Source organism: Dendrobates tinctorius, unplaced genomic scaffold (genome assembly GCF_039654945.1).
Source record: "Dendrobates tinctorius isolate UK_male_01 unplaced genomic scaffold, ASM3965494v1 ptg000170l, whole genome shotgun sequence".
NCBI lineage: Eukaryota > Metazoa > Chordata > Amphibia > Anura > Dendrobatidae > Dendrobates > Dendrobates tinctorius.
Window position 1 is genome coordinate 3,896,755 of NW_027361837.1, and position 14,316 is coordinate 3,911,070.

Below are 14,316 nucleotides of genomic sequence, written 5' to 3' on the forward strand. Positions count from 1 at the left end.
AAACTTGTTTGGGCTGTTGAGAGGAGTAAAAAACCATCAAAAATTTCAATCCTGCATGATTCCACCAAGAAATGTGATTCTTCATTCAAAACGCTGGTTTTTGCTATTGGGCTCTATTGAATAATGAATGTTTTGAATTTTCTCCAAAAGTAAAGTAGTTGCAAACTCATGCTTTTAGAGACTTGTTTGGGCTCATGAGAGGAGTAGAAAAACATCAAAAATTTCAGTCCTGCATGATTCTACCAAGAAATGTGTGTTCATTGAAACCGCTGGTTTTTGATAGTTTGGGCCCTATTGAATAATGAATGTTTTGAATTTTCTCCAAAAGTAAAGTAGTTGCAAACTCATCCTTTTAGAAACTTGTTTGGGCTGTTGAGAGGAGTAAAAAACCATCAAAAATTTCAATCCTGCATGATTCTACCAAGAAATGTGATTCTTCATTCAAAACGCTGGTTTTTGCTATTGGGCTCTATTGAATAATGAATGTTTTGAATTTTCTCCAAAAGTAAAGTAGTTGCAAACTCATGCTTTTAGAGACTTGTTTGGGCTCATGAGAGGAGTAGAAAAACATCAAAAATTTCAGTCCTGCATGATTCTACCAAGAAATGTGTGTTCATTCAAACCGCTGGTTTTTGATAGTTTGGGCCCTATTGAATAATGAATGTTTTGAATTTTCTCCAAAAGTAAAGTAGTTGCAAACTCATGCTTTTAGAGACTTGTTTGGGCTCATGAGAGGAGTAGAAAAACATCAAAAATTTCAGTCCTGCATGATTCTACCAAGAAATGTGTGTTCATTGAAACCGCTGGTTTTTGATAGTTTGGGCCCTATTGAATAATGAATGTTTTGAATTTTCTCCAAAAGTAAAGTAGTTGCAAACTCATCCTTTTAGAAACTTGTTTGGGCTGTTGAGAGGAGTAAAAAACCATCAAAAATTTCAATCCTGCATGATTCTACCAAGAAATGTGATTCTTCATTCAAAACGCTGGTTTTTGCTATTGGGCTCTATTGAATAATGAATGTTTTGAATTTTCTCCAAAAGTAAAGTAGTTGCAAACTCATGCTTTTAGAGACTTGTTTGGGCTCGTGAGAGGAGTAGAAAAACATCAAAAATTTCAGTCCTGCATAATTCTACCAAGAAATGTGTGTTCATTGAAACCGCTGGTTTTTGATTGTTTGGGCCCTATTGAATAATGAATGTTTTGAATTTTCTCCAAAAGTAAAGTAGTTGCAAACTCATCCTTTTAGAAACTTGTTTGGGCTGTTGAGAGGAGTAAAAAACCATCAAAAATTTCAATCCTGCATGATTCTACCAAGAAATGTGATTCTTCATTCAAAACCTGATTTTTGCTATTGGGCTCTATTGAATAATGAATGTTTTGAATTTTCTCCAAAAGTAAAGTAGTTGCAAACTCATCCTTTTATAAACTTGTTTGGGCTGTTGAGAGGAGTAAAAAACCATCAAAAATTTCAATCCTGCATGATTCTACCAAGAAATGTGATTCTTCATTCAAAACGCAGGTTTTTGCTATTGGGCTCTATTGAATTATGAATGTTTTGAATTTTCTCCAAAAGTAAAGTAGTTGCAAACTCATCCTTTTAGAGACTTGTTTGGGTTCATGAGAGGAGTAGAAAAACATCAAAAATTTCAGTCCTGCACGATTCTACCAAGAAATGTGTGTTCATTCAAACCGCTGTTTTTTGATATTTTGGGCCCTATTGAATAATGAATGTTTTGAATTTTCTCCAAAAGTAAAGTAGTTGCAAACTCATCCTTTTAGAAACTTGTTTGGGCTGTTGAGAGGAGTAAAAAACCATCAAAAATTTCAATCCTGCATGATTCTACCAAGAAATGTGATTCTTCATTCAAAACCTGATTTTTGCTATTGGGCTCTATTGAATAATGAATGTTTTGAATTTTCTCCAAAAGTAAAATAGTTGCAAACTCATCCTTTTAGAGACTTGTTTGGGCTCATGAGAGTAGAAAAACATCAAAAATTTCAGTCCTGCACGATTCTACCAAGAAATGTGTTCATTCAAACCGCTGGTTTTTGATATTTTGGGCCCTATTGAATAATGAATGTTTTGAATTTTCTCCAAAAGTAAAGTAGTTGCAAACTCATCCTCTTAGAAACTTGTTTGGGCTGTTGAGAGGAGTAAAAAACCATCAAAAATTTCAATCCTGCATGATTCTACCAAGAAATGTGATTCTTCATTCAAAACCTGATTTTTGCTATTGGGCTCTATTGAATAATGAATGTTTTGAATTTTCTCCAAAAGTAAAGTAGTTGCAAACTCATGCTTTTAGAGACTTGTTTGGGCTCATGAGAGGAGTAGAAAAACATCAAAAATTTCAGTCCTGCATGATTCTACCAAGAAATGTGTGTTCATTGAAACCGCTGTTTTTTGATAGTTTGGGCCCTATTGAATAATGAATGTTTTGAATTTTCTCCAAAAGTAAAGTAGTTGCAAACTCATCCTTTTAGAAACTTGTTTGGGCTGTTGAGAGGAGTAAAAAACCATCAAAAATTTCAATCCTGCATGATTCTACCAAGAAATGTGATTCTTCATTCAAAACGCTGGTTTTTGCTATTGGGCTCTATTGAATAATGAATTTTTTGAATTTTCTCCAAAAGTAAAGTAGTTGCAAACTCATCCTTTTAGAGACTTGTTTGGGCTCATGAGAGGAGTAGAAAAACATCAAAAATTTCAGTCCTGCACGATTCTACCAAGAAATGTCTGTTCATTCAAACCGCTGGTTTTTGATATTTTGGGCCCTATTGAATAATGAATGTTTTGAATTTTCTCCAAAAGTAAAGTAGTTGCAAACTCATCCTTTTAGAAACTTGTTTGGGCTGTTGAGAGGAGTAAAAAACCATCAAAAATTTCAATCCTGCATGATTCTACCAAGAAATGTGATTCTTCATTCAAAACCTGATTTTTGCTATTGGGCTCTATTGAATAATGAATGTTTTGAATTTTCTCCAAAAGTAAAGTAGTTGCAAACTCATGCTTTTAGAGACTTGTTTGGGCTCATGAGAGGAGTAGAAAAACATCAAAAATTTCAGTCCTGCATGATTCTACCAAGAAATGTGTGTTCATTCAAACCGCTGGTTTTTGATAGTTTGAGCCCTATTGAATAATGAATGTTTTGAATTTTCTCCAAAAGTAAAGGAGTTGCAAACTCATCCTTTTAGAAACTTGTTTGGGCTGTTGAGAGGAGTAAAAAACCATCAAAAATTTCAATCCTGCATGATTCTACCAAGAAATGTGATTCTTCATTCAAAACGCTGGTTTTTGCTATTGGGCTCTATTGAATAATGAATGTTTTGAATTTTCTCCAAAAGTAAAGTAGTTGCAAACTCATCCTTTTAGAGACTTGTTTGGGCTCATGAGAGGAGTAGAAAAACATCAAAAATTTCAGTCCTGCACGATTCTACCAAGAAATGTGTGTTCATTCAAACCGCTGGTTTTTGATATTTTGCGCCCTATCGAATTATGAATGTTTTGAATTTTCTCCAAAAGTAAAGTAGTTGCAAACTCATCCTTTTAGAAACTTGTTTGGGCTGTTGAGAGGAGTAAAAAACCATCAAAAATTTCAATCCTGCATGATTCTACCAAGAAATGTGATTCTTCATTCAAAACCTGATTTTTGCTATTGGGCTCTATTGAATAATGAATGTTTTGAATTTTCTCCAAAAGTAAAGTAGTTGCAAACTCATCCTTTTAAAGACTTGTTTGGGCTCATGAGAGGAGTAGAAAAACATCAAAAATTTCAGTCCTGCACGATTCTACCAAGAAATGTGTGTTCATTCAAACCGCTGGTTTTTGATATTTTGGGCCCTATTGAATAATGAATGTTTTGAATTTTCTCCAAAAGTAAAGTAGTTGCAAACTCATCCTTTTAGAAACTTGTTTGGGCTGTTGAGAGGAGTAAAAAACCATCTAAAATTTCAATCCTGCATGATTCTACCAAGAAATGTGATTCTTCATTCAAAACCTGATTTTTGCTATTGGGCTCTATTGAATAATGAATGTTTTGAATTTTCTCCAAAAGTAAAGTAGTTGCAAACTCATGCTTTTAGAGACTTGTTTGGGCTCATGAGAGGAGTAGAAAAACATCAAAAATTTCAGTCCTGCATGATTCTACCAAGAAATGTGTTCATTCAAACCGCTGGTTTTTGATAGTTTGGGCCCTATTGAATAATGAATGTTTTGAATTTTCTCCAAAAGTAAAGTAGTTGCAAACTCATCCTTTTAGAAACTTATTTGGGCTGTTGAGAGGAGTAAAAAACCATCAAAAATTTCAATCCTGCATGATTCTACCAAGAAATGTGATTCTTCATTCAAAACCTGATTTTTGCTATTGGGCTCTATTGAATAATGAATGTTTTGAATTTTCTCCAAAAGTAAAGTAGTTGCAAACTCATGCTTTTAGAGACTTGTTTGGGCTCATGAGAGGAGTAGAAAAACATCAAAAATTTCAGTCCTGCATGATTCTACCAAGAAATGTGTGTTCATTCAAACCGCTGGTTTTTGATAGTTTGAGCCCTATTGAATAATGAATGTTTTGAATTTTCTCCAAAAGTAAAGTAGTTGCAAACTCATCCTTTTAGAAACTTGTTTGGGCTGTTGAGAGGAGTAAAAAACCATCAAAAATTTCAATCCTGCATGATTCTACCAAGAAATGTGATTCTTCATTCAAAACGCTGGTTTTTGCTATTGGGCTCTATTGAATAATGAATGTTTTGAATTTTCTCCAAAAGTAAAGTAGTTGCAAACTCATCCTTTTAGAGACTTGTTTGGGCTCATGAGAGGAGTAGAAAAACATCAAAAATTTCAGTCCTACACGATTCTACCAAGAAATGTGTGTTCATTCAAACCGCTGGTTTTTGATATTTTGGGCCCTATTGAATAATGAATGTTTTGAATTTTCTCCAAAAGTAAAGTAGTTGCAAACTCATCCTTTTAGAAACTTGTTTGGGCTGTTGAGAGGAGTAAAAAACCATCAAAAATTTCAATCCTGCATGATTCTACCAAGAAATGTGATTCTTCATTCAAAACCTGATTTTTGCTATTGGGCTCTATTGAATAATGAATGTTTTGAATTTTCTCCAAAAGTAAAGTAGTTGCAAACTCATGCTTTTAGAGACTTGTTTGGGCTCATGAGAGGAGTAGAAAAACATCAAAAATTTCAGTCCTGCATGATTCTACCAAGAAATGTGTGTTCATTGAAACCGCTGGTTTTTGATAGTTTGGGCCCTATTGAATAATGAATGTTTTGAATTTTCTCCAAAAGTAAAGTAGTTGCAAACTCATCCTTTTAGAAACTTGTTTGGGCTGTTGAGAGGAGTAAAAAACCATCAAAAATTTCAATCCTGCATGATTCTACCAAGAAATGTGATTCTTCATTCAAAACCTGATTTTTGCTATTGGGCTCTATTGAATAATGAATGTTTTGAATTTTCTCCAAAAGTAAAGTAGTTGCAAACTCATGCTTTTAGAGACTTGTTTGGGCTCATGAGAGGAGTAGAAAAACATCAAAAATTTCAGTCCTGCATGATTCTACCAAGAAATGTGTGTTCATTGAAACCGCTGGTTTTTGATAGTTTGGGCCCTATTGAATAATGAATGTTTTGAATTTTCTCCAAAAGTAAAGTAGTTGCAAACTCATCCTTTTAGAAACTTGTTTGGGCTGTTGAGAGGAGTAAAAAACCATCAAAAATTTCAATCCTGCATGATTCTACCAAGAAATGTGATTCTTCATTCAAAACGCTGGTTTTTGCTATTGGGCTCTATTGAATAATGAATGTTTTGAATTTTCTCCAAAAGTAAAGTAGTTGCAAACTCATGCTTTTAGAGACTTGTTTGGGCTCATGAGATGAGTAGAAAAACATCAAAAATTTCAGTCCTGCATGATTCTACCAAGACATGTGTGTTCATTGAAACGGCTGGTTTTTGATAGTTTGGGCCCTATTGAATAATGAATGTTTTGAATTTTCTCCAAAAGTAAAGTAGTTGCAAACTCATCCTTTTAGAAACTTGTTTGGGCTGTTGAGAGGAGTAAAAAACCATCAAAAATTTCAATCCTGCATGATTCTACCAAGAAATGTGATTCTTCATTCAAAACCTGATTTTTGCTATTGGGCTCTATTGAATAATGAATGTTTTGAATTTTCTCCAAAAGTAAAGTAGTTGCAAACTCATCCTTTTATAAACTTGTTTGGGCTGTTGAGAGGAGTAAAAAACCATCAAAAATTTCAATCCTGCATGATTCTACCAAGAAATGTGATTCTTCATTCAAAACGCAGGTTTTTGCTATTGGGCTCTATTGAATTATGAATGTTTTGAATTTTCTCCAAAAGTAAAGAAGTTGCAAACTCATCCTTTTAGAGACTTGTTTGGGTTCATGAGAGGAGTAGAAAAACATCAAAAATTTCAGTCCTGCACGATTCTACCAAGAAATGTGTGTTCATTCAAACCGCTGTTTTTTGATATTTTGGGCCCTATTGAATAATGAATGTTTTGAATTTTCTCCAAAAGTAAAGTAGTTGCAAACTCATCCTTTTAGAAACTTGTTTGGGCTGTTGAGAGGAGTAAAAAACCATCAAAAATTTCAATCCTGCATGATTCTACCAAGAAATGTGATTCTTCATTCAAAACCTGATTTTTGCTATTGGGCTCTATTGAATAATGAATGTTTTGAATTTTCTCCAAAAGTAAAATAGTTGCAAACTCATCCTTTTAGAGACTTGTTTGGGCTCATGAGAGTAGAAAAACATCAAAAATTTCAGTCCTGCACGATTCTACCAAGAAATGTGTTCATTCAAACCGCTGGTTTTTGATATTTTGGGCCCTATTGAATAATGAATGTTTTGAATTTTCTCCAAAAGTAAAGTAGTTGCAAACTCATCCTCTTAGAAACTTGTTTGGGCTGTTGAGAGGAGTAAAAAACCATCAAAAATTTCAATCCTGCATGATTCTACCAAGAAATGTGATTCTTCATTCAAAACCTGATTTTTGCTATTGGGCTCTATTGAATAATGAATGTTTTGAATTTTCTCCAAAAGTAAAGTAGTTGCAAACTCATGCTTTTAGAGACTTGTTTGGGCTCATGAGAGGAGTAGAAAAACATCAAAAATTTCAGTCCTGCATGATTCTACCAAGAAATGTGTGTTCATTGAAACCGCTGTTTTTTGATAGTTTGGGCCCTATTGAATAATGAATGTTTTGAATTTTCTCCAAAAGTAAAGTAGTTGCAAACTCATCCTTTTAGAAACTTGTTTGGGCTGTTGAGAGGAGTAAAAAAACATCAAAAATTTCAATCCTGCATGATTCTACCAAGAAATGTGATTCTTCATTCAAAACGCTGGTTTTTGCTATTGGGCTCTATTGAATAATGAATTTTTTGAATTTTCTCCAAAAGTAAAGTAGTTGCAAACTCATCCTTTTAGAGACTTGTTTGGGCTCATGAGAGGAGTAGAAAAACATCAAAAATTTCAGTCCTGCACGATTCTACCAAGAAATGTGTGTTCATTCAAACCGCTGGTTTTTGATATTTTGGGCCCTATTGAATTATGAATGTTTTGAATTTTCTCCAAAAGTAAAGTAGTTGCAAACTCATCCTTTTAGAAACTTATTTGGGCTGTTGAGAGGAGTAAAAAACCATCAAAAATTTCAATCCTGCATGATTCTACCAAGAAATGTGATTCTTCATTCAAAACCTGATTTTTGCTATTGGGCTCTATTGAATAATGAATGTTTTGAATTTTCTCCAAAAGTAAAGTAGTTGCAAACTCATCCTTTTAGAGACTAGTTTGGGCTCATGAGAGGAGTAGAAAAACATCAAAAATTTCAGTCCTGCACGATTCTACCAAGAAATGTCTGTTCATTCAAACCGCTGGTTTTTGATATTTTGGGCCCTATTGAATAATGAATGTTTTGAATTTTCTCCAAAAGTAAAGTAGTTGCAAACTCATCCTTTTAGAAACTTGTTTGGGCTGTTGAGAGGAGTAAAAAACCATCAAAAATTTCAATCCTGCATGATTCTACCAAGAAATGTGATTCTTCATTCAAAACCTGATTTTTGCTATTGGGCTCTATTGAATAATGAATGTTTTGAATTTTCTCCAAAAGTAAAGTAGTTGCAAACTCATGCTTTTAGAGACTTGTTTGGGCTCATGAGAGGAGTAGAAAAACATCAAAAATTTCAGTCCTGCATGATTCTACCAAGAAATGTGTGTTCATTCAAACCGCTGGTTTTTGATAGTTTGAGCCCTATTGAATAATGAATGTTTTGAATTTTCTCCAAAAGTAAAGGAATTGCAAACTCATCCTTTTAGAAACTTGTTTGGGCTGTTGAGAGGAGTAAAAAACCATCAAAAATTTCAATCCTGCATGATTCTACCAAGAAATGTGATTCTTCATTCAAAACGCTGGTTTTTGCTATTGGGCTCTATTGAATAATGAATGTTTTGAATTTTCTCCAAAAGTAAAGTAGTTGCAAACTCATCCTTTTAGAGACTTGTTTGGGCTCATGAGAGGAGTAGAAAAACATCAAAAATTTCAGTCCTGCACGATTCTACCAAGAAATGTGTGTTCATTCAAACCGCTGGTTTTTGATATTTTGCGCCCTATCGAATTATGAATGTTTTGAATTTTCTCCAAAAGTAAAGTAGTTGCAAACTCATCCTTTTAGAAACTTGTTTGGGCTGTTGAGAGGAGTAAAAAACCATCAAAAATTTCAATCCTGCATGATTCTACCAAGAAATGTGATTCTTCATTCAAAACCTGATTTTTGCTATTGGGCTCTATTGAATAATGAATGTTTTGAATTTTCTCCAAAAGTAAAGTAGTTGCAAACTCATCCTTTTAAAGACTTGTTTGGGCTCATGAGAGGAGTAGAAAAACATCAAAAATTTCAGTCCTGCACGATTCTACCAAGAAATGTGTGTTCATTCAAACCGCTGGTTTTTGATATTTTGGGCCCTATTGAATAATGAATGTTTTGAATTTTCTCCAAAAGTAAAGTAGTTGCAAACTCATCCTTTTAGAAACTTGTTTGGGCTGTTGAGAGGAGTAAAAAACCATCTAAAATTTCAATCCTGCATGATTCTACCAAGAAATGTGATTCTTCATTCAAAACCTGATTTTTGCTATTGGGCTCTATTGAATAATGAATGTTTTGAATTTTCTCCAAAAGTAAAGTAGTTGCAAACTCATGCTTTTAGAGACTTGTTTGGGCTCATGAGAGGAGTAGAAAAACATCAAAAATTTCAGTCCTGCATGATTCTACCAAGAAATGTGTTCATTCAAACCGCTGGTTTTTGATAGTTTGGGCCCTATTGAATAATGAATGTTTTGAATTTTCTCCAAAAGTAAAGTAGTTGCAAACTCATCCTTTTAGAAACTTATTTGGGCTGTTGAGAGGAGTAAAAAACCATCAAAAATTTCAATCCTGCATGATTCTACCAAGAAATGTGATTCTTCATTCAAAACCTGATTTTTGCTATTGGGCTCTATTGAATAATGAATGTTTTGAATTTTCTCCAAAAGTAAAGTAGTTGCAAACTCATGCTTTTAGAGACTTGTTTGGGCTCATGAGAGGAGTAGAAAAACATCAAAAATTTCAGTCCTGCATGATTCTACCAAGAAATGTGTGTTCATTCAAACCGCTGGTTTTTGATAGTTTGAGCCCTATTGAATAATGAATGTTTTGAATTTTCTCCAAAAGTAAAGTAGTTGCAAACTCATCCTTTTAGAAACTTGTTTGGGCTGTTGAGAGGAGTAAAAAACCATCAAAAATTTCAATCCTGCATGATTCTACCAAGAAATGTGATTCTTCATTCAAAACGCTGGTTTTTGCTATTGGGCTCTATTGAATAATGAATGTTTTGAATTTTCTCCAAAAGTAAAGTAGTTGCAAACTCATCCTTTTAGAGACTTGTTTGGGCTCATGAGAGGAGTAGAAAAACATCAAAAATTTCAGTCCTACACGATTCTACCAAGAAATGTGTGTTCATTCAAACCGCTGGTTTTTGATATTTTGGGCCCTATTGAATAATGAATGTTTTGAATTTTCTCCAAAAGTAAAGTAGTTGCAAACTCATCCTTTTAGAAACTTGTTTGGGCTGTTGAGAGGAGTAAAAAACCATCAAAAATTTCAATCCTGCATGATTCTACCAAGAAATGTGATTCTTCATTCAAAACCTGATTTTTGCTATTGGGCTCTATTGAATAATGAATGTTTTGAATTTTCTCCAAAAGTAAAGTAGTTGCAAACTCATGCTTTTAGAGACTTGTTTGGGCTCATGAGAGGAGTAGAAAAACATCAAAAATTTCAGTCCTGCATGATTCTACCAAGAAATGTGTGTTCATTGAAACCGCTGGTTTTTGATAGTTTGGGCCCTATTGAATAATGAATGTTTTGAATTTTCTCCAAAAGTAAAGTAGTTGCAAACTCATCCTTTTAGAAACTTGTTTGGGCTGTTGAGAGGAGTAAAAAACCATCAAAAATTTCAATCCTGCATGATTCTACCAAGAAATGTGATTCTTCATTCAAAACGCTGGTTTTTGCTATTGGGCTCTATTGAATAATGAATGTTTTGAATTTTCTCCAAAAGTAAAGTAGTTGCAAACTCATGCTTTTAGAGACTTGTTTGGGCTCATGAGATGAGTAGAAAAACATCAAAAATTTCAGTCCTGCATGATTCTACCAAGACATGTGTGTTCATTGAAACGGCTGGTTTTTGATAGTTTGGGCCCTATTGAATAATGAATGTTTTGAATTTTCTCCAAAAGTAAAGTAGTTGCAAACTCATCCTTTTAGAAACTTGTTTGGGCTGTTGAGAGGAGTAAAAAACCATCAAAAATTTCAATCCTGCATGATTCTACCAAGAAATGTGATTCTTCATTCAAAACCTGATTTTTGCTATTGGGCTCTATTGAATAATGAATGTTTTGAATTTTCTCCAAAAGTAAAGTAGTTGCAAACTCATGCTTTTAGAGACTTGTTTGGGCTCATGAGAGGAGTAGAAAAACATCAAAAATTTCAGTCCTGCATGATTCTACCAAGAAATGTGTGTTCATTCAAACCGCTGGTTTTTGATAGTTTGGGCCCTATTGAATAATGAATGTTTTGAATTTTCTCCAAAAGTAAAGTAGTTGCAAACTCATCCTTTTAGAAACTTGTTTGGGCTGTTGAGAGGAGTAAAAAACCATCAAAAATTTCAATCCTGCATGATTTTACCAAGAAATGTGATTCTTCATTCAAAACCTGATTTTTGCTATTGGGCTCTATTGAATAGTGAATGTTTTGAATTTTCTCCAAAAGTAAAGTAGTTGCAAACTCATGCTTTTAGAGACTTGTTTGGGCTCATGAGAGGAGTAGAAAAACATCAAAAATTTCAGTCCTGCATGATTCTACCAAGAAATGTGTTCATTCAAACCGCTGGTTTTTGATAGTTTGGGCCCTATTGAATAATGAATGTTTTGAATTTTCTCCAAAAGTAAAGTAGTTGCAAACTCATCCTTTTAGAAACTTGTTTGGGCTGTTGAGAGGAGTAAAAAACCATCAAAAATTTCAATCCTGCATGATTCTACCAAGAAATGTGATTCTTCATTCAAAACGCTGGTTTTTGCTATTGGGCTCTATTGAATAATGAATGTTTTGAATTTTCTCCAAAAGTAAAGTAGTTGCAAACTCATGCTTTTAGAGACTTGTTTGGGCTCATGAGAGGAGTAGAAAAACATCAAAAATTTCAGTCCTGCATGATTCTACCAAGAAATGTGTGTTCATTGAAACCGCTGGTTTTTGATAGTTTGGGCCCTATTGAATAATGAATGTTTTGAATTTTCTCCAAAAGTAAAGTAGTTGCAAACTCATCCTTTTAGAAACTTGTTTGGGCTGTTGAGAGGAGTAAAAAACCATCAAAAATTTCAATCCTGCATGATTCTACCAAGAAATGTGATTCTTCATTCAAAACGCTGGTTTTTGCTATTGGGCTCTATTGAATAATGAATGTTTTGAATTTTCTCCAAAAGTAAAGTAGTTGCAAACTCATGCTTTTAGAGACTTGTTTGGGCTCATGAGTGGAGTAGAAAAACATCAAAAATTTCAGTCCTGCATGATTCTACCAAGAAATGTGTGTTCATTGAAACCGCTGGTTTTTGATAGTTTGGGCCCTATTGAATAATGAATGTTTTGAATTTTCTCCAAAAGTAAAGTAGTTGCAAACTCATCCTTTTAGAAACTTGTTTGGGCTGTTGAGAGGAGTAAAAAACCATCAAAAATTTCAATCCTGCATGATTCTACCAAGAAATGTGATTCTTCATTCAAAACGCTGGTTTTTGCTATTGGGCTCTATTGAATAATGAATGTTTTGAATTTTCTCCAAAAGTAAAGTAGTTGCAAACTCATGCTTTTAGAGACTTGTTTGGGCTCATGAGAGGAGTAGAAAAACATCAAAAATTTCAGTCCTGCATGATTCTACCAAGAAATGTGTGTTCATTGAAACCGCTGGTTTTTGATAGTTTGGGCCCTATTGAATAATGAATGTTTTGAATTTTCTCCAAAAGTAAAGTAGTTGCAAACTCATCCTTTTAGAAACTTGTTTGGGCTGTTGAGAGGAGTAAAAAACAATCAAAAACTTCAATCCTGCATGATTCTACCAAGAAATGTGATTCTTCATTCAAAACGCTGGTTTTTGCTATTGGGCTCTATTGAATAATGAATGTTTTGAATTTTCTCCAAAAGTAAAGTAGTTGCAAACTCATGCTTTTAGAGACTTGTTTGGGCTCATGAGAGGAGTAGAAAAACATCAAAAATTTCAGTCCTGCATGATTCTACCAAGAAATGTGTGTTCATTGAAACCGCTGGTTTTTGATAGTTTGGGCCCTATTGAATAATGAATGTTTTGAATTTTCTCCAAAAGTAAAGTAGTTGCAAACTCATCCTTTTAGAAACTTGTTTGGGCTGTTGAGAGGAGTAAAAAACCATCAAAAATTTCAATCCTGCATGATTCTACCAAGAAATGTGATTCTTCATTCAAAACGCTGGTTTTTGCTATTGGGCTCTATTGAATAATGAATGTTTTGAATTTTCTCCAAAAGTAAAGTAGTTGCAAACTCATGCTTTTAGAGACTTGTTTGGGCTCATGAGAGGAGTAGAAAAACATCAAAAATTTCAGTCCTGCATGATTCTACCAAGAAATGTGTGTTCATTGAAACCGCTGGTTTTTGATAGTTTGGGCCCTATTGAATAATGAATGTTTTGAATTTTCTCCAAAAGTAAAGTAGTTGCAAACTCATCCTTTTAGAAACTTGTTTGGGCTGTTGAGAGGAGTAAAAAACCATCAAAAATTTCAATCCTGCATGATTTTACCAAGAAATGTGATTCTTCATTCAAAACCTGATTTTTGCTATTGGGCTCTATTGAATAGTGAATGTTTTGAATTTTCTCCAAAAGTAAAGTAGTTGCAAACTCATGCTTTTAGAGACTTGTTTGGGCTCATGAGAGGAGTAGAAAAACATCAAAAATTTCAGTCCTGCATGATTCCACCAAGAAATGTGTTCATTCAAACCGCTGGTTTTTGATAGTTTGGGCCCTATTGAATAATGAATGTTTTGAATTTTCTCCAAAAGTAAAGTAGTTGCAAACTCATCCTTTTAGAAACTTGTTTGGGCTGTTGAGAGGAGTAAAAAACCATCAAAAATTTCAATCCTGCATGATTCTACCAAGAAATGTGATTCTTCATTCAAAACGCTGGTTTTTGCTATTGGGCTCTATTGAATAATGAATGTTTTGAATTTTCTCCAAAAGTAAAGTAGTTGCAAACTCATGCTTTTAGAGACTTGTTTGGGCTCATGAGAGGAGTAGAAAAACATCAAAAATTTCAGTCCTGCATGATTCTACCAAGAAATGTGTGTTCATTGAAACCGCTGGTTTTTGATAGTTTGGGCCCTATTGAATAATGAATGTTTTGAATTTTCTCCAAAAGTAAAGTAGTTGCAAACTCATGCTTTTAGAGACTTGTTTGGGCTCATGAGATGAGTAGAAAAACATCAAAAATTTCAGTGCTGCATGATTCTACCAAGACATGTGTGTTCATTGAAACCGCTGGTTTTTGATAGTTTGGGCCCTATTGAATAATGAATGTTTTGAATTTTCTCCAAAAGTAAAGTAGTTGCAAACTCATCCTTTTAGAAACTTGTTTGGGCTGTTGAGAGGAGTAAAAAACCATCAAAAATTTCAATCCTGCATGATTCTACCAAGAAATGTGATTCTTCATTCAAAACGCTGGTTTTTGCTATTGGGCTCT